Source organism: Oncorhynchus tshawytscha, linkage group LG08 (assembly GCF_018296145.1).
Source record: "Oncorhynchus tshawytscha isolate Ot180627B linkage group LG08, Otsh_v2.0, whole genome shotgun sequence".
Lineage (NCBI taxonomy): Eukaryota > Metazoa > Chordata > Actinopteri > Salmoniformes > Salmonidae > Oncorhynchus > Oncorhynchus tshawytscha.
The window spans coordinates 35,732,969-35,749,029 of NC_056436.1; the positions used below are offsets into that span (position 1 = coordinate 35,732,969).

Here is a 16,061-nt window from a genome sequence, read left to right on the forward strand (position 1 = left end):
AAGTTACGTAAATGACTCGAATATGGTCAATAAATCGCTTCACAATGGGCAACGAAACAGATATTTGTATTTATTTAAATCAATTCTAGCAGTAGCAAGCTTATCTCCGGTCCTACTTCTCGTCTTTGCATTCTCCCTCTCAAACTGAACAGAACATCGGTAGGCCTAGTCTGCAGGCACAGAATTAGATGTTTTATTGTTTGATTCGCCTCGTGAAGTGCCAGCGTACACAGCACAGCCATTGGTCAGCAAGAGTAGGGCAGGCCAGGGCTCATGGTTTGGATAGCCTATACATTGCAGTGTGTAATGCAGTATAGCCTAGTTTTACACTATCCCATCAGTGCAACAACATCGAAATATAGTCCTGTAGAAGTATAACGTTGCCTGTGCTTCTCCGAGCATGCTCTTCGTTTAGTGCCTTCAGGAAGTATTTAGACCCCTTGACTTTTTCCAACATTTTTACATTACTGCCTTAAATATATAATTAAATATTTATTTATTTAAATAACTAAAAATCCTCAGCAATCTACACATAATACCCCATAATGACAAAGTGAGTCCACCTGTGGTAAATTCAATTGATTGGACATGATTTGGAAAGGCACACACAAAGAGATTGTCTGCAGAGCTCCGAGACAGGATTGTGTTGAGGCACAGATTTCTGCAGCAGTGAAGTGGCCTCCATCATTCTTAAATGGAAGAAGTTTGGAACCACCAAAACTCTTTCTAGAGCTGGCCGTCAGGCCAAACTGAACAGCACACAGCCAAGACAACACAGGAGTGGCTCGAGGACAAGTCTCTGAATGTCCTTGAGTAGCCCAGTCAGAGCCCAGACTTGAACCCAATCGAACATTTCTGGAGAGACCTGAAAATAGCTGTGCAGCAACGCTCCCCATCCAACCTGACAGAGCTTGAGACAATCTGCAGAGAACAACGGGAGAAACTCCCCAAATACAGGTGTGCCAAGCTTGTAGCGTCATACCCAAGAAGTCTCGAGGCTGTAATCGCTGCCAAAGGTGCTTCAACAAAGTACCTAGTAAAGGGTCTGAATACTTATGTAAATGTGATTTTTCCATTAAAAAAAGAAGCTATTTAATCAATTTTAGAATAATGCTGTTACCTAACAAAATGTGGAAAAAGTCAAGGGGTCTGAATACTTTCCGAATTCACTGTAAAGCCTAGGCCTATAGCCTACATTATTATATAGACTAAGGATCATTTGATTGAGATCACACTAGGCACACTTGATAATCAGAGATGAGGGACAGCATCAGCCACACATCGATATACAGTATAATAAGCAACTATTTCACAATCACTGAGCAACATGACATTTCATTGATTACAAATGACATGACGCTCTCCTGGACTGACTAAAAAATACTAACCCTGACTGAAATTGAAAAAAGGTGCCCAGATTTGCCTCCACGTAACAATTGTGTACATTTCGACCGCTCCCTTACCATCAAGAGTTATGAATCTACAGTGTGATCCAGGGATGTACATAGGATTCAGCTATATAGTATGCTATTTTGATGATATTTTGTATTCTGTTGCGGTGTCACCAATGACAGACTCGGGTGGGTGTTTTCCCCCTTTCCTGCGATGGTGTGTGAGATGTGGGTGTGATTGTGTGTGTGTATGTGTGTGTGTGTCAGTTTGAGAGCTATTGTAGGTTGTTCTTCACTCCAGTGGTGTGTGTGTGTGTGTGTGTGTGTGTGTGTGTGTGTGTGTGTGTGTGTGTGTGTGTGTGTGTGTGTGTTTGTCAGTTTGAGAGCTATTGTAGGTTGATCTTCCCTCCAGTGGTGTGTGTATGCGTGTGTGTGTGTTTGTCAGTTTGAGAGCTATTGTAGGTTGATCTTCCCTCCAGTGGTGTGTGTGTGTGTGTGTGTGTGTGTGTGTGTGTGTGTGTGTGTGTGTGTGTGTGTGTGTGTGTGTGTGTGTGTGTGTGTGTGTGTGTGTGTGTGTGTGTGTGTGTTTGCCAGGCGGGGGTACCTGATGGGGGCTGTGCCCGCTGTCACCCTGGGGTAAGCCTGCAGGGCAGAGGGGCACGTGTCAGCCCTTTCTTTCTTTTTGTCTGTAGAAGTATCATTGATATTCTGAAAGACACCCAACAGCAGTATCAGCAGCAGCAGTAGCAGACTGACTCCTCACTGCACAGTGGAGACAGCAGACAGAGAGAGAAGAGAGCAGGAGAACAATAGAGCTCATCACAGGGGCACTGCAGACTGGGTGTAATCAGAGAGAGAGAGAGAGAGAGAGAGAAACATAGCTCCACATGTCCACACACATCAGGGAGACACACACAAATGCACAATTTCATGTTGCCATGTTCAGTGTTGGGTAGGATACTTTCTAAATGCAATCTGTTACAGTTACTAGTTACCTGTCCACAATTGTAAAGTAATTTTTTGAATACCCAAACTCAGTAACGTAATCTGATTACTTTCAGTTACGTTTGCCTGAAGAGGCATTAGAAGAAGACAAAAAGGATCCATCAAAGTGTATCATCGTAGTGGTCTCTGACTCGCTCAGGTGGAACAAACTTAAACATGCGCCTTTTTTCAACGCTGAATTGAATGTCATTGAGAAAACAGAAAGGTGACATAATGTATTTTATCGCAAAACACCCTTTAAAGGTAATCCAAGAAGTAATCATCTGATTTTTCAAAAGCATCTGTAATCTGATTACAATATTTTTGCTGGTAACGTAACTGATTACAGTTACCATTTTTTTTCTCATCAGATTACATGTAACTGACTACATGCAAACAGTTACTCCCCAACCCTACCCTTGTTTCAGAGATGTTCTGTTGTTGCAGCTACCAAATTCAGGTACATTACTCAACAAGTCACATCTTTATAGGGCACACACACACACACACACACACACACACACACACACACACACACACACACACACACACACACACACACACACACACACACACACACACACACACACACACACACACACACAGAGAGAGAGACAGATGTCCCTGCAACCACAGCAGGTGGGATCTGATTTGAATAAAGAGCAGGACAAAGTGATGAATGACACATTTTTAGAAAATGTCAACATGAACGACTACACAAAGACTTCAACATTTCATTTGCATGATTCATGTCATAAAAAGAAAAAGGCTGGACAGAAATGTTCTGCACAACACCCAGTTGTTCAAATACAGACACACAGTAACATTAATCTGGCTAGATGGGAATTATGAGCAGTCTTGCAGTATTTGACTCATCATACTCTGGTAAGGTGGAGATCTATAGTGTAGATTATTACTGTAATAATGTGAGACCTTGCTAGTCTGTCACCGTGTCGAACCTCATGCTGCTCTGGCTGCTTTGAATACTGTAAAGTACAGAAATGACCATTGCCTCTCTCCTCTCTCTGCTGCCAACCTCTCTCTGCCTCCCTCTATCTCTCTCCCTCGCAACACACACACACACACACGCACACACACACGCACGCACGCACGCACGCACGCACGCACGCACGCACGCACGCACACACACACACACACACACACACACACACACACACACACACACACACACACAGAGAGAGATATACAGACCCACCACACACCTTTCAGGTTGGGTGAGCTGGGAGACAGACGCAGGGCCAAAGACATGGCTGGTAATTAAGGCCCTGGTGCTCCCGTTTGACAGAAAATGAAAGAAAATGTCCCCCTCTCTCCCTCCTCTGCTCTCTCTTTCCACCTTCTCTCCCTCTCTCTACCTGTTCTCTCCCACCCTCTCCTCATGCTCTCAGTTCCCTCTCACTGCCTTCCCTCCCTACCCCCTTCCCTCGGTCCCTCACCCTCTCTCTCTCCCCCCGTCGGTCTGATTGCCGTCTGGCATCTCTCACCTGAGTGTTCTACCCAGCATCATTTTGCTGGTGATTACCCTACTGTGGGTAATTGCAGTGCCGTGGCTGTGGATGGTATTTCCTCCCAAGCTCCCCAGGCTCCCAAGGGGCTCTGCTTTATGGTGTGTGTGTGTTTATATGTGTGTCTGAAAGTGTGACTGCTGTTGCTTCAACCTCTCAAGTCCTTGACCCAAAAAGGGGGTGAGTTTGTCTGAGCTATTGCTGTTGAATGAGAAGAGGCAGAGAAGGAATATCTGTTTCCCCGTTCATCTGGTTCTATTTCCATCCGTAATTATTTGGATCGAAAAACAGTTTTAGAGGAAGGAATGTAAACCATTTCCCCAGCCACCTCCCCCATCTTGGCAGCTGCAGAGGCAACAACGTGCGAGTTAGGATCAGAGTTGGTGGTGCAGGGTCTCTTGCCTCCCTTCGTCTGCTTCTGTCTATCACTACCTTCCCTTGTTCCCTCAGCCCTGTCTTCACAAGCCTCTCCATCCACCATACTGTCTGTCCTCTCTCTCTGTCTTTCCCCAGTCTCATACTGTCCCAGCCAAAAGCCACCCACAGACCGTACGATTTTGCCTTCCCGGCCAAAATGTCCACGTTGTGGGCAATATAGGTAGGCCGTAAACGATTGTCGGACGTCTCGTTCAGTGTGACAGGGTCTATGTCTGCCGATTTAAGTACCGTTACGCGCGGTCCTAGGCGCCGGCAAAGTTCTGGCTGTGTCAGAATATATTTAGTCTTTATCGTGTAGTGTGGCTATTGTTACGAGTCGATCCCGGTGACTGACGAATAGGAACAAGGCTGGCAGTGAGTATGCACACAATAATAAGATCATTGTGAATAGTCAGAATAATATAGTAGTTTGATTTACACCTTTACACGCTGTGCAAGAAGAACGATTTCCCTAATAACTTTGTTTACACATTGTCACGATCGTGGTGTGGAGTAGAAGGTGAGGACCAAAACGCAGCGTGGTTAGTATACATTCTTCTTTATTGAAGAAAGAACATGAAGTAAACTGAACCAAAACAATAGACGAATAACGACGTGACGCTATAATAAGAACACTGTGCTGACACAAGAACACTGTGCTGACACTAACATAGACATAGATAATCACCCACAAAGTAGCCACAGAATATGGCGGCCTAAATATGGTTCCCAATCAGAGACAACGATAGACAGCTGCCTCTAATTGAGAACCAATCTAGGCAACCATAGACATACAATTTACCTAGAAAGAAAACTGCCCCATAAACATACAAAACCCCTAGACAAGACAAAAAACACATACATCACCCATGTCACACCCTGACCTAACCAAAATAACTAGGAAAACAAAGAATACTAAGGTCAGGATGTGACACACATCTGAAATCAGGCTACCTGATAGGGTTTTGATAAATGCACAAAATCGGCAATTAAAATGAACGTTTTACCACAGCAACCATGTTATTTTGGGGAAGACTGTTTGATTCACTTCACTCACGCATAAGCGTAGAGAGGTTTGCGATGCTGGTGCTGGCACACGCGCAGATCAAATACACCGCCGCAGTTGATTCAGCCTACCTCGGTTGATTTAGCCTCTCAAACCAATCGCAGCATGTGAGGACAGAATTGAAGCAAATCGTACAGTCTGTCCAGGTTGATGTCAAGATTTTAATTTGGTATCATCGCACAGTGTGACATGTGACAACTGTAAAAGACTGAATCCGATGTACAGTAGTTTGCATTCCCATGGCTTTCTCCCACGTTCTTGCTTCTGTCTACCCCATCTAACCCTGTCGCCCCCTGCCTCCTTTCTGCCCTCTCCCCCTGTCCCTAACCTTCTGATGATTCCCTCTTCTTCTGCTGGACTGCTACCTTACCCCTCTTCCCCCAGCCTCCCCAAGACCTCACACCTCCATGACAGTGTGGAGATTACATAAATGAGTAATGGCATCACAGCCTGCATCATGACAGGTCAATGACCACCTTGCGCCCCCAGACTGGCTGTGCCTTCCAAATGGCCATTGTGTTTTAAAGAGACCTGCTCATAAAGCTCTGAGCGCCAAGGCAGTTCTCTCTCTCTCTCTCTCTCTCTCTCTGTCTGTCTGTCTGTCTGTGTGTGTGTGTGTGTGTGTGTGTGTGTGTGTGTGTGTGTGTGTGTGTGTGTGTGTGTGTGTGTGTGTGTGTGTGTGTGTGTGTGTGTGTGTGTGTAAAAGACTAAAGGCATGAAAAAAATCAGAGAAAGGAGAGGGAAAGAGAGAGAGAGAGATAGAGGAGAGAGAGAAATGACAAAGAATATTTAGATAGAGCTCCTCTCCTCCTCTGTGCTGCGTACACACATTCCGCAAAATGTAGGTCAGGCAGCCCCAGTCACTCTTAAAAACTGAAGGCTATTTTAGGCTTGCGTGTGTGTAATGTGTGTACGTGTGTGTAATGTGTGTACGCTTGTGCCTGTGTGTACGTGTGTGCCTGTGTGTGCCTGTGTGTACGTGTGTGCCTGTGTGTACGTGTGTGCTTGTGTGTACGTGTGTGCCTGTGTGTACGCGTGTGCCTGTGTGTACGTGTGTGCCTGTGTGTACGCGTGCGCCTGTGTGTGTGTTTCGTGCACAGTCTCCCTGAGCCTATCTCTCTGCTGTGGAATTTTATTGCAAATGTTTTTTACAGGCACCACATATCAGGCAATATACAACTGCTATTTACAGGCCATATACCCTGGCTCTGATAAATATCACTTTTGAAAAGGGCTAAGTCCACCCTCCCCCCACCTCTATGGGTTATGAAATAACAACAATTACACAAACACCCCATCACTCACTCCAAAACGTGTGTGTGTGCTGCGTTAATGCATATATGTGTGTTTGTGTGTCGATTTGTAATGAATGGCTACAGCCCAGCCTGTCTGTCTGGGCTGTAGTCAGCGCTGCTACTGCCTTGCTGAGGTCACTCTGTCGCTGTCCTTGGTGCTGAAAGAGTAGCACACACTAACCATAATGAATACCATCTCTGCTGTAGGAATGGATTACTAAAACACACACACACAACCCCGTAGAGAGAAGTAGGCCAAGGCATTGGGATGTGGGAAGCTACAACACGACACGTCAGGGCTCTGATTTCATCCTCTGTCCCAAATCAAGGCCTTAATCAGACCAATCAGAGAGCAGGGCCAGCGGCACTCAGTGTCTGATTAGAGAACTGGGGGACAGGGAGGAGAGGGGTGAGTGTGTAGAGAGAAGGGAGAGAGGAGAGAGAAAAGAAGAGAGGGAGACTCTGAGTTGAGGGAAAAGTAAAGGTTTACGGGAGGAAGGAACTTTTTCTTGTTCTTTTTTTGTAGGAGGGGATGTAACTCTGAAACCAGGGCTGAACGCTGACAGTAGATGTCCCCTTCCCAGGGAAGCAGAGAGGGCTTTTGTTATTTTTCAACTACAAAAGGAGACAGAGAAGAGAGAGAGGAAGAGAGAGGATGAGATAGGAAGAGAGCAGGAAACAGAATGAGAACCCCCAGTGGTTCAAAGGAAAACTGTGAAAACCCACTACATGAAAACACACACACACCGCGACGCCACTATCTCCCTAGCAGTATTCCCAGCAACATATTGTGTTGCACAGCTGGCGATTGTAAGCTTTAATGTAGAGAAGTGGTCCTGTCTGTGACTGCAGCTCTGGCTGTGACTGGCTACTCATCACTGCTGCATCATGAACACCTCCTCTGCTGTCTCCTGGACACTCCACCAATTAACATGCCTACATACAGCACAGACACAGAGACAAGGAGGGATGGAGAGAGGGGAGGGGTGAGGGGTGAAGAAGGGAAGAGAGTGAGGGAGAGGGGGGATTTATACATGCCTACATACAGGACAGACACAGAGACAGGGAGGGATGGAGAGAGAGGAGGGGTGGGGGGTGAAGAAGGGAAGAGAGTGAGGGAGAGAGGGAATTTATACATGCCTACCTCTGCCTGTTAAGATAGAGGGCCCGGCAGCCTATTTAGTGGGTGTGAATCAGCAACAGTTGAGTAGGAGTTGCATTTACAAGTGTACAAATTGTAAAAATGGCTTTAGAAAAATACTTGCATTCATTGACAAAAAGAATAACTTGCAAAAATAATAAACAGTTGGCCAATAGCAGTATTACCTTGACTTGAGGATAGAAGCCTAAGCGCTTTAAACATTGGGCAAAACACCTATAAACACACATCAGAGTATAGACCATTTGTGGTCTTTACATGGTTATAAAGCATAGTGTTTGATTGTAGCCTAGTAGCGATAGCATAGTTAACTTAGCAAACAATGTTGGGCGTGCAAAAATATGGCTGCTTCCATGTACTTACCACAAATGCCCCATTTGCTAAGTTCACCATACTGTAGCTTGCTCTTACTCTTTCTATATCTGCATTGGCAAAGCATAGGCCTAGGCTACACAATACCAATTCTAGATCCCAGGAAATTTGATGAACTGGAAAAGTAGACTATGTCCATTTGTGTGGGAAGCAATGGAGGGAAATGGTGTGACCTGGCGTCACTGCCGAAATACCTAAAATGGCCCTCGTTCTCTCTGTGCATCCTCTGTGTTCACCATGCATCTTGCTCTGCGTCTGGTCTCTTGCTCTTTGTTTGTCCCTGGGCGTCTGTGTTTTGAGAGGCAGTGTTATTGCCCTGGTCAGGGGAGATAAATAGGCCTCTTATATCTGGACTGTTTTACATCAGCAGTGGTTGAACCTCCTTGGAGCTGCCAAGCATGCTTTGTCCACCCAACACCCCTTCCTCTCTCTCTCTCTCTCTCTCTCTCTCTCAATCCCTCCCTCTCTCTCTCTCTCTCAATCCCTCCCTCTCTTTCCCCCTCTCTCTCTGTCTCCCTCTCTCTCTCTCAATCCCTCCCTCTCTTTCCCTCTCTCTCTCTCTCTCAATCCCTCCCTCTCTTTCCCCTCTCTCTCTCTCTCTCTCAATCTCCCCCTCTCTCCCCCTCTCTCTTCCTTTCTCTCCCACCCATCTTCCTTTCTCTCTCTCTCTCTCTCTCTCTCTCTCTCTCCTCTCTTTCTCCCTCTCTCTCTCTCTCTCTCTCTCGCTCTTGCTCTCTCTCTCTCTCTCCTATCTATTGCTTACTCGCACACCTTCTCTCTCTCTCCCCCGCTATCTTTGTCTCTTTTCAATTCATAGGACGGCAGAGTTGAAGAGAAATCATGGAGGGTAGCATGGATCATTAGCTATATTTTTTCCCACTTCCTGCAGAATATGATAGATCTAGCTAATTACCGCCGTGCCAAGTCTATTTCATAAAATGACAAGCAGCTATCGGGAGGGAGGAAATCACATTCACTCCGTATATAGCATACATGTTATACTATGTGACTATTCATGAGTCTATCATCGGCTTCCTTCTCAAAGGAAGGAAAGTCAAGCCAAAAGCTATCATACAGCCTGGGTAATTATGATTTGCATGGAGATTTGAATTCCTAAGTATGGATATTGTTTTTTAAATTCTTTGCAGAAAATGAACTTGAAAGAGTGGTGATCCCTTTCTCTCCAGTCAAACGTCTACTGTTGTGGGCAACGGAGGAAGCAGAGATCTGGACCAAAGAACAATCTCACCCCAAACCATTTCAGGTACAGTTACAACAACCGTTTCAGTTATAATGATACGGTACATCTTGATAATCTCATAACCCTGTTTTAAGATGTAGAGCCACACACTCTGTCATACTCAATCCCAACCATTCAAAGTAAAGATATAAAACTCTGTCACACCCAAACCTTTCCACAAGCTTGTCTCAGAGTGATAGCTACCTACCTACAAGAACAACACTCACTGGAGAAAATGTTGATAGCAGATTTCCATCCTTATCTCCCCCTCTCCCTCTCTATCTCTGGCACCCACTCAATGCTATCAGCCTGGTCCTTCACAACTATTCAGATGCACTTATTTTAGCAAGCTTGCATGTTTACTGTCACTGGGTGATGATGGCGTAAATATCTAGTTGCAGTGAAATTTGATCATGCAAGTGTGGTTTTCGGAAGCCTCCCCAATGACTCACTGAAGGAATACCAACACAGGCTGAGGAGTGGGGTGGTGGAGAGGTGTGTGTGTGTGTGGGGGGGGTTCTCCCAAAACTTCAAGGTGAAACAAAGGAAAACCGATAACGATGTGAATTGTGGTCCCAGCCCCCACCACACACACACACGGGCGCGCGCGCGCACACGCACACGCGCACACACGCACACACACATACGCACACACACACACGCACACACACATATGCACACACAGACGGCACAGAAAGGGCACGAATGAGAGTTATTCCGCCTCTTATCTGCAATATACAGTATAAATACGGTAAAACGGTATGAACATAAGGGAAACAGATCTTCCTTATCTTTCCATTACTGCAAGCTCCACAAGCTATTACATCTGTGACATTTGTGTAAAAAAACAGGCGGGTGTGGAGGATGAGGAGGGTGAGGAGGGTGTAGTGTGAGGAGGGTGGGGAGGGTGAGGAGGGCTCTTAACACCCAGAGGGGCGGACGAGTCTCAGACAGGCTTTCAGGGACCTGGGCACCGGTCTCACAAGGGGCTTTGATGGAGGAAGTGGCGGCGACGGAGATGCAGTTGTTGTTGTCATGGCGGCTGAGAGAAGCCCTTAGAGAGAATCTGACAGTTGTAGATAGGCACAGTTTTGTGTTCGTGTGTGTGTTGTGTGTTGTGTGTTTGTCTGTGGAACTCCCTCACTCACCATAGCCAGGAGGAAATAGCTCACGTTGTGTTTTCTGACATAAAGTGTAGCAATGTTGCGGTCAGGTGTTGAGTGCTTCCCATATGGTTGTTGAAAAACACCAGTGCAAAGCACAGCATTATCATGTTGAGCCTGGCTAGTCTCAGCAGGTGACGACTAATTGAGTTTCCGTCATGCAGTTCATTCATTGTCCCTCACATTTGCTCCTTTGCTCTGTCTGTCTCTCATGAGCCAAATGTCACCGTAAATAGAGTGTGGTGAGTTGGGCCACACGGATTGATAACTTCTTGTTATTTTCCCCTGAGGTAGGATTTCCTCTTATTACCATGGAAACCCCTGCGCCGCTCCACAGAAATATAATTTCAGGCTCTCCTCTTCCACCCCCTCCCCCACCCCCCAAAAACACCCTGCCGTTCACACTAATAAGATTTACTAGGTACCGTTGGCTTTGATCATTTTATTTTCCCCGTTTGAAACATTTATGGCCAGCATTAAAAAAAAAAAACATGACGGCTTCCACCATTAGGACTGAAGGCTTCAGTGGCACTTTAATAAATCACGGAGCATTAAAGAGACATCCAAACTCGGCTAGCCTGTGATAGTCCACAACTCAGCGAGCGTTCATATCTTCAGTAACATCTGGGAATAACAGAATGCGCCCCTTCTTTCAACTCATCAACGGTTAATTCTCCTCTGACCAGTCGGGATCCACTTTTACTGTGAGATGATGGCTTTAGTGTGGGAGACATTGTGGAGTGGGAGTGATGTGATATCTGTGAGATTAAAAAGAGGATTTACAGATGAGACCTTGATTTGAGAGGTATGCAGAACATTGTGTACACAGTGAATAATGTGGTCTAGCGGAATATGGGAGGGATTATAATTATACTCTATATATATATATGACTTTGTTTGAGGAATGTGCCAAGTGGTATAAAGCAGAGATGACACCTTTAGGCAGAAAGTAGTATAGGTGCCCTTTAATGGAGAAGTGTGACTGTGTTGGCGAACGATGGAACATCATAATCCGTACACAAATATGGACCAGAAGAAGAACCAATGCAATTATGCATTTGTTTTCACAGTACATTTGCATACATATTTCAAAGCACCATGAAGGAAAGGTTTGGGTGACAGTAGCACCTGGCAAAATCTACATTTCTTAATCCTTTTAAAGAGAGAATAAATGCAATTTCACAGTGTCAGAAACAGTGAAGCTTTGGTACCAGGCAATTACTGTCGGGATAAATTGGGGTGTAGGTGTCTCAGTGTGTGTTCATAAGAGAGAGTGACAGATGGGCGGACGGACTGGTGGACCGACGGGCGGGCGGGCAGACTGGTGGACCGACGGGCGGGCGGACAGACTGGTGGACCGACGGGCGGGCGGACAGACTGGTGGACCGACGGGGGGCGGGCAGACTGGTGGACCGACGGGCGGGCGGACAGACTGGTGGACCGACGGGCGGGTGGGCAGACTGGTGGACCGACGGGCGGGCGGGCAGACTGGTGGACCGACGGGCGGGCGGACAGACTGGTGGACCGACGGGCGGGTGGGCAGACTGGTGGACCGACGGGCGGGTGGGCAGACTGGTGGACCGACGGGCGGACGGGCAGACTGGTGGACCGACGGGCGGGCGGGCAGACTGGTGGACCGACGGGCAGGCGGGCAGACTGGTGGACCGACGGGCGGACGGGCAGACTGGTGGACCGACGGGCGGGCGGACAGACTGGTGGACCTACGGGCGGGCGGGCAGGCAGACTGGTGGACCAACGGGTGGGCGGGCGGGCAGACGGGTGGACCGGCGGGCGGGCGGGCAGACTGGTGGACCGGGCGGGCGGGTGGGCAGACTGGTGGACGGGCGGACGACGGGCGGGCGGGCGGGTGGGCAGACTGGTGGACCGACGGGCGGGCGGGCAGACTGGTGGACCGACGGGCGGGCGGGCAGACTGGTGGACCGACGGGCGGGCGGGTGGCAGACTGGTGGACCAATGGGCGGGCGGGCAGACTGGTTAACCGCGGGCGGGGGCAGACTGGTGGACCGGGCGGGCGGGTGGGCAGACTGGTGGACCGGCGGGTGGGGGCTGGTGGACCGGCGGGCGGGCAGACTGGTGGACTGATGGGCGGGCGGGTGGGCAGACTGGTGGGGCGGGCGGGCGGACCGACGGGCGGGCGGTCGGGTGGGCAGACTGGTGAACCGACGGGCGGGCGGGTGGGCAGACTGGTGGACCGGCGGGTGGGCAGATTGGTGGACCGGCGGGCGGGCAGACTGGTGGACGGGCGGGCGGGTGGGCAGACTGGTGGACCGACGGGCGGGCGGGCAGACTGGTGGACCGGCGGGCGGGCGGGCAGACTGGTGGACCGACGGCGGGCGGGCAGACTGGTGAACCGGGCGGGCGGGCGGGCAGACTGGTGGACCGACGGGCGGGCGGGCAGACTGTTGGACGACGGGGCGGGCGGGGGCAGACTGGTGAACCGGCGGGCGGGCGGGTGGGCAGACTGGTGGACCGGCGGGTGGGCAGATTGGTGGACCGGCGGGCGGGCAGACTGGTGGACCGACGAGCGGGCGGGCAGACTGGTGAACCGACGGGCGGGGGCGGGTGGGCAGACTGGTGGACCCGGGCGGGCGGGCAGACTGGTGGGACGGGCGGGCGGGTGGCAGACTGGTGGACCAATGGGCGGGCGGGCAGACTGGTGGACGGGCGGGCGGGTGGGCAGACTGGTGGACCGGCGGGTGGGCAGACTGGTGGACCAATGGGCGGGCGGGCAGACTGGTGACCGACGGGCGGGCGGGTGTGCAGACTGGTGGACCGGCGGGTGGGCAGGGTGGACCGGCGGGCGGGCAGACTGGTGGACCGGGCGGGCGGGCAGACTGGTGAACCGACGGGCGGGTGGGCGGGTGGGCAGACTGGTGGACGGGCGGGCGGGCAGACTGGTGGACCGGCGGGCAGGCGGGCGGGCAGACCAGCGGGCGGGCGGGTGGGCGGGCAGACTGGTGGACCGGCGGGCAGGTGGGCAGACTGGTGGACCGGGCGGGCGGGCAGACTGGTGGACTGGCGGGCGGGCGGGTGGGCAGACTGGTGGACCGACAGGCGGGCGGGCGGGACTGGTGAACCGACGGGCGGGCAGACTGGTGGACCGGCGGGCAGGCGGGCGGGCAGACCAGCGGGCGGGCGGGGGCGGGCAGACTGGTGGGGGCGGGCGGGCAGACTGGTGGACCGGGCGGGCGGGCAGACTGGTGGACCGGCGGGCGGGCGGGCAGGGCGGGCGGGCAGGCGGGCGGGCAGACCGGCAGTCGGGCGGGTGGGCGGGCAGACTGGTGGACCGGTGGGGTGGGCAGACTGGTGGACCGGCGGGCGGGCAGACTGGTGGACCGGCGGGCAGGCGGGCGGGTAGACCGGGGGGGGGCGGGGGCGGGCAGACTGGTGGACTGACGGGCGGGCGGGCGGGCAGACTGGTGGACTGACGGGCGGGCGGGTGGGCAGACTGGTGGACCGGCGGGCGGGCGGACCGACGGGCGGGCGGGCGGGTGGGCAGACTGGTGGACCGGGCGGGCGGGCGGGCAGACTGGTGGCGGGCAGGGGGGCAGACTGGTGGACCCGGGCGGGCGGGCAGACTGGTGGACCGACGGGCGGGCGGGTGGGCAGACTGGTGGACCAATGGGCGGGCGGGCAGACGGGTGAACCGACGGGCGGGCGGGTGGGCAGACTGGTGGACCGGCGGGTGGGCAGATTGGTGGACCGGCGGGCGGGCAGACTGGTGGACCGGCGGGCGGGCAGACTGGTGAACCGACGGGCGGGTGGGCGGGTGGGCAGACTGGTGGACGGGCGGGCGGGCAGACTGGTGGACAGGCTGGCGGGCAGACTGGTGGACTGGCGGGAGGTGGGCAGACTGGTGGGCGGGCGGGCAGACTGGTGGACCGGCGGCGGGCGGGCAGACTGGTGGACCGGCGGGCAGGCGGGCGGGCAGACCGGCAGTCGGGCGGGTGGGCGGGCAGACTGGTGGACCGGTGGGCAGGTGGGCAGACTGGTGGACCGGCGGGCGGGCAGACTGGTGGGACGGGCAGGCGGGGGCGGGCAGACTGGCGGGCGGGCGGGCGGGCAGACTGGTGGACTGACGGGCGGGCGGGCAGGGTGGACCGGGCGGGCAGGCGGGCGGGCAGACTGGTGGACGGGCGGGCGGGTGGGCAGACTGGTGGACCGGCGGGGCGGGCAGACTGGTGGACCGGGCGGGTGGGCAGGGTGGACCGGCGGGCGGGCAGACTGGTGGACTGATGGGCGGGCGGGTGGGCAGACTGGTGGACCGGGCGGGCGGGCGGGGCGGGCGGGCGGGCGGGCAGACTGGTGGACGGGCGGGCGGGTGGGCAGACTGGTGGACCGGGCGGGTGGGCAGACTGGTGGACCGGCGGGCGGGCAGACTGGTGGACCGGCGGGCGGGTGGGCAGACTGGTGGACCGACGGGCGGGCGGGCAGACTGGTGGACCGGCGGGCGGGCGGGCAGACTGGGCAGAAGGACGGGCAGACTGGTGGACGGGCGGGCGGGCGGGCGGGCAGACTGGTGGACCGGGCGGGCGGGCAGACTGGTGGACGGGCGGGTGGGTGGCAGCTGGGGAACCGACGGGCGGGCGGGGGCAGACTGGTGGACCGGCGGGTGGGCAGACTGGTGGACCGGCGGGCGGGCAGACTGGTGGACCGGCGGCAGAAGGACGGGCAGACTGGGTGGACGGGCGGGCGGGCGGGCAGACTGGTGGACCGACGGGCGGGCGGGCAGACTGGTGGACCGACGGGCGGGCGGGTGGGCAGACTGGTGGACCAATGGGCGGGCGGGCAGACCGACGGGCGGGCGGGTGGGCAGACTGGTGGGCGGGCGGGCGGGCAGACTGGTGGACCGGCGGGCGGGCAGACTGGTGGACGGGCGGGCGGGGACGGGTGAACCGACGGGCGGGTGGGCGGGTGGGCAGACTGGTGGACCGGCGGGCGGGCAGACTGGTGGACCGGCGGGCAGGCGGGCGGGCAGACCAGCGGGCGGGCGGGTGGGCGGGCAGACTGGTGGACTGGCGGGCAGGTGGGCAGACTGGTGACAGGCTGGCGGGCAGACTGGTGGACAGGCGGGCGGGCAGACTGGTGGACTGGCGGGCGGGCGGGTGGGCAGACTGGTGGACCGGCGGGCAGGTGGGCAGACTGGGGCGGGCGGGCAGACTGGTGGACCGGCGGGGCGGGCGGGCAGACTGGTGGACCGGGCGGGCGGGCGGGCGGGGGGCGGGCGGGTGGGCGGGCAGACTGGTGGACCGGCGGGCAGGTGGGCAGACTGGTGGACCGGCGGGCGGGCAGACTGGTGGCGGGCAGGCGGGCGGGCAGACGGCGGGCGGGCGGGCGGGTGGCGGGCAGACTGGTGGGCGGGCGGGCGGGCAGACTGGTGGACCGGCGGGCAGGCGGGCGGGCAGACTGGTGGACCGGCGGGCGGGT

General features: G+C 54.1%; 1 protein-coding gene across 5 annotated transcripts in view; it reads left to right on the top strand.

The window, feature by feature from the left end:
- LOC112256542 (myelin transcription factor 1-like protein) overlaps positions 1 to 16,061 on the top strand; it is a 149,675-nt gene that overhangs the window by 33,825 nt on the left and 99,789 nt on the right. For all 5 annotated transcript variants that reach the window (XM_042325473.1, XM_042325474.1, XM_042325476.1 and 2 more), the window contains exon 2: positions 9,359 to 9,474. The gene's annotated coding sequence lies outside the window, so the exon portion shown is untranslated. The remainder of the gene's footprint in view (positions 1 to 9,358; positions 9,475 to 16,061) is intronic.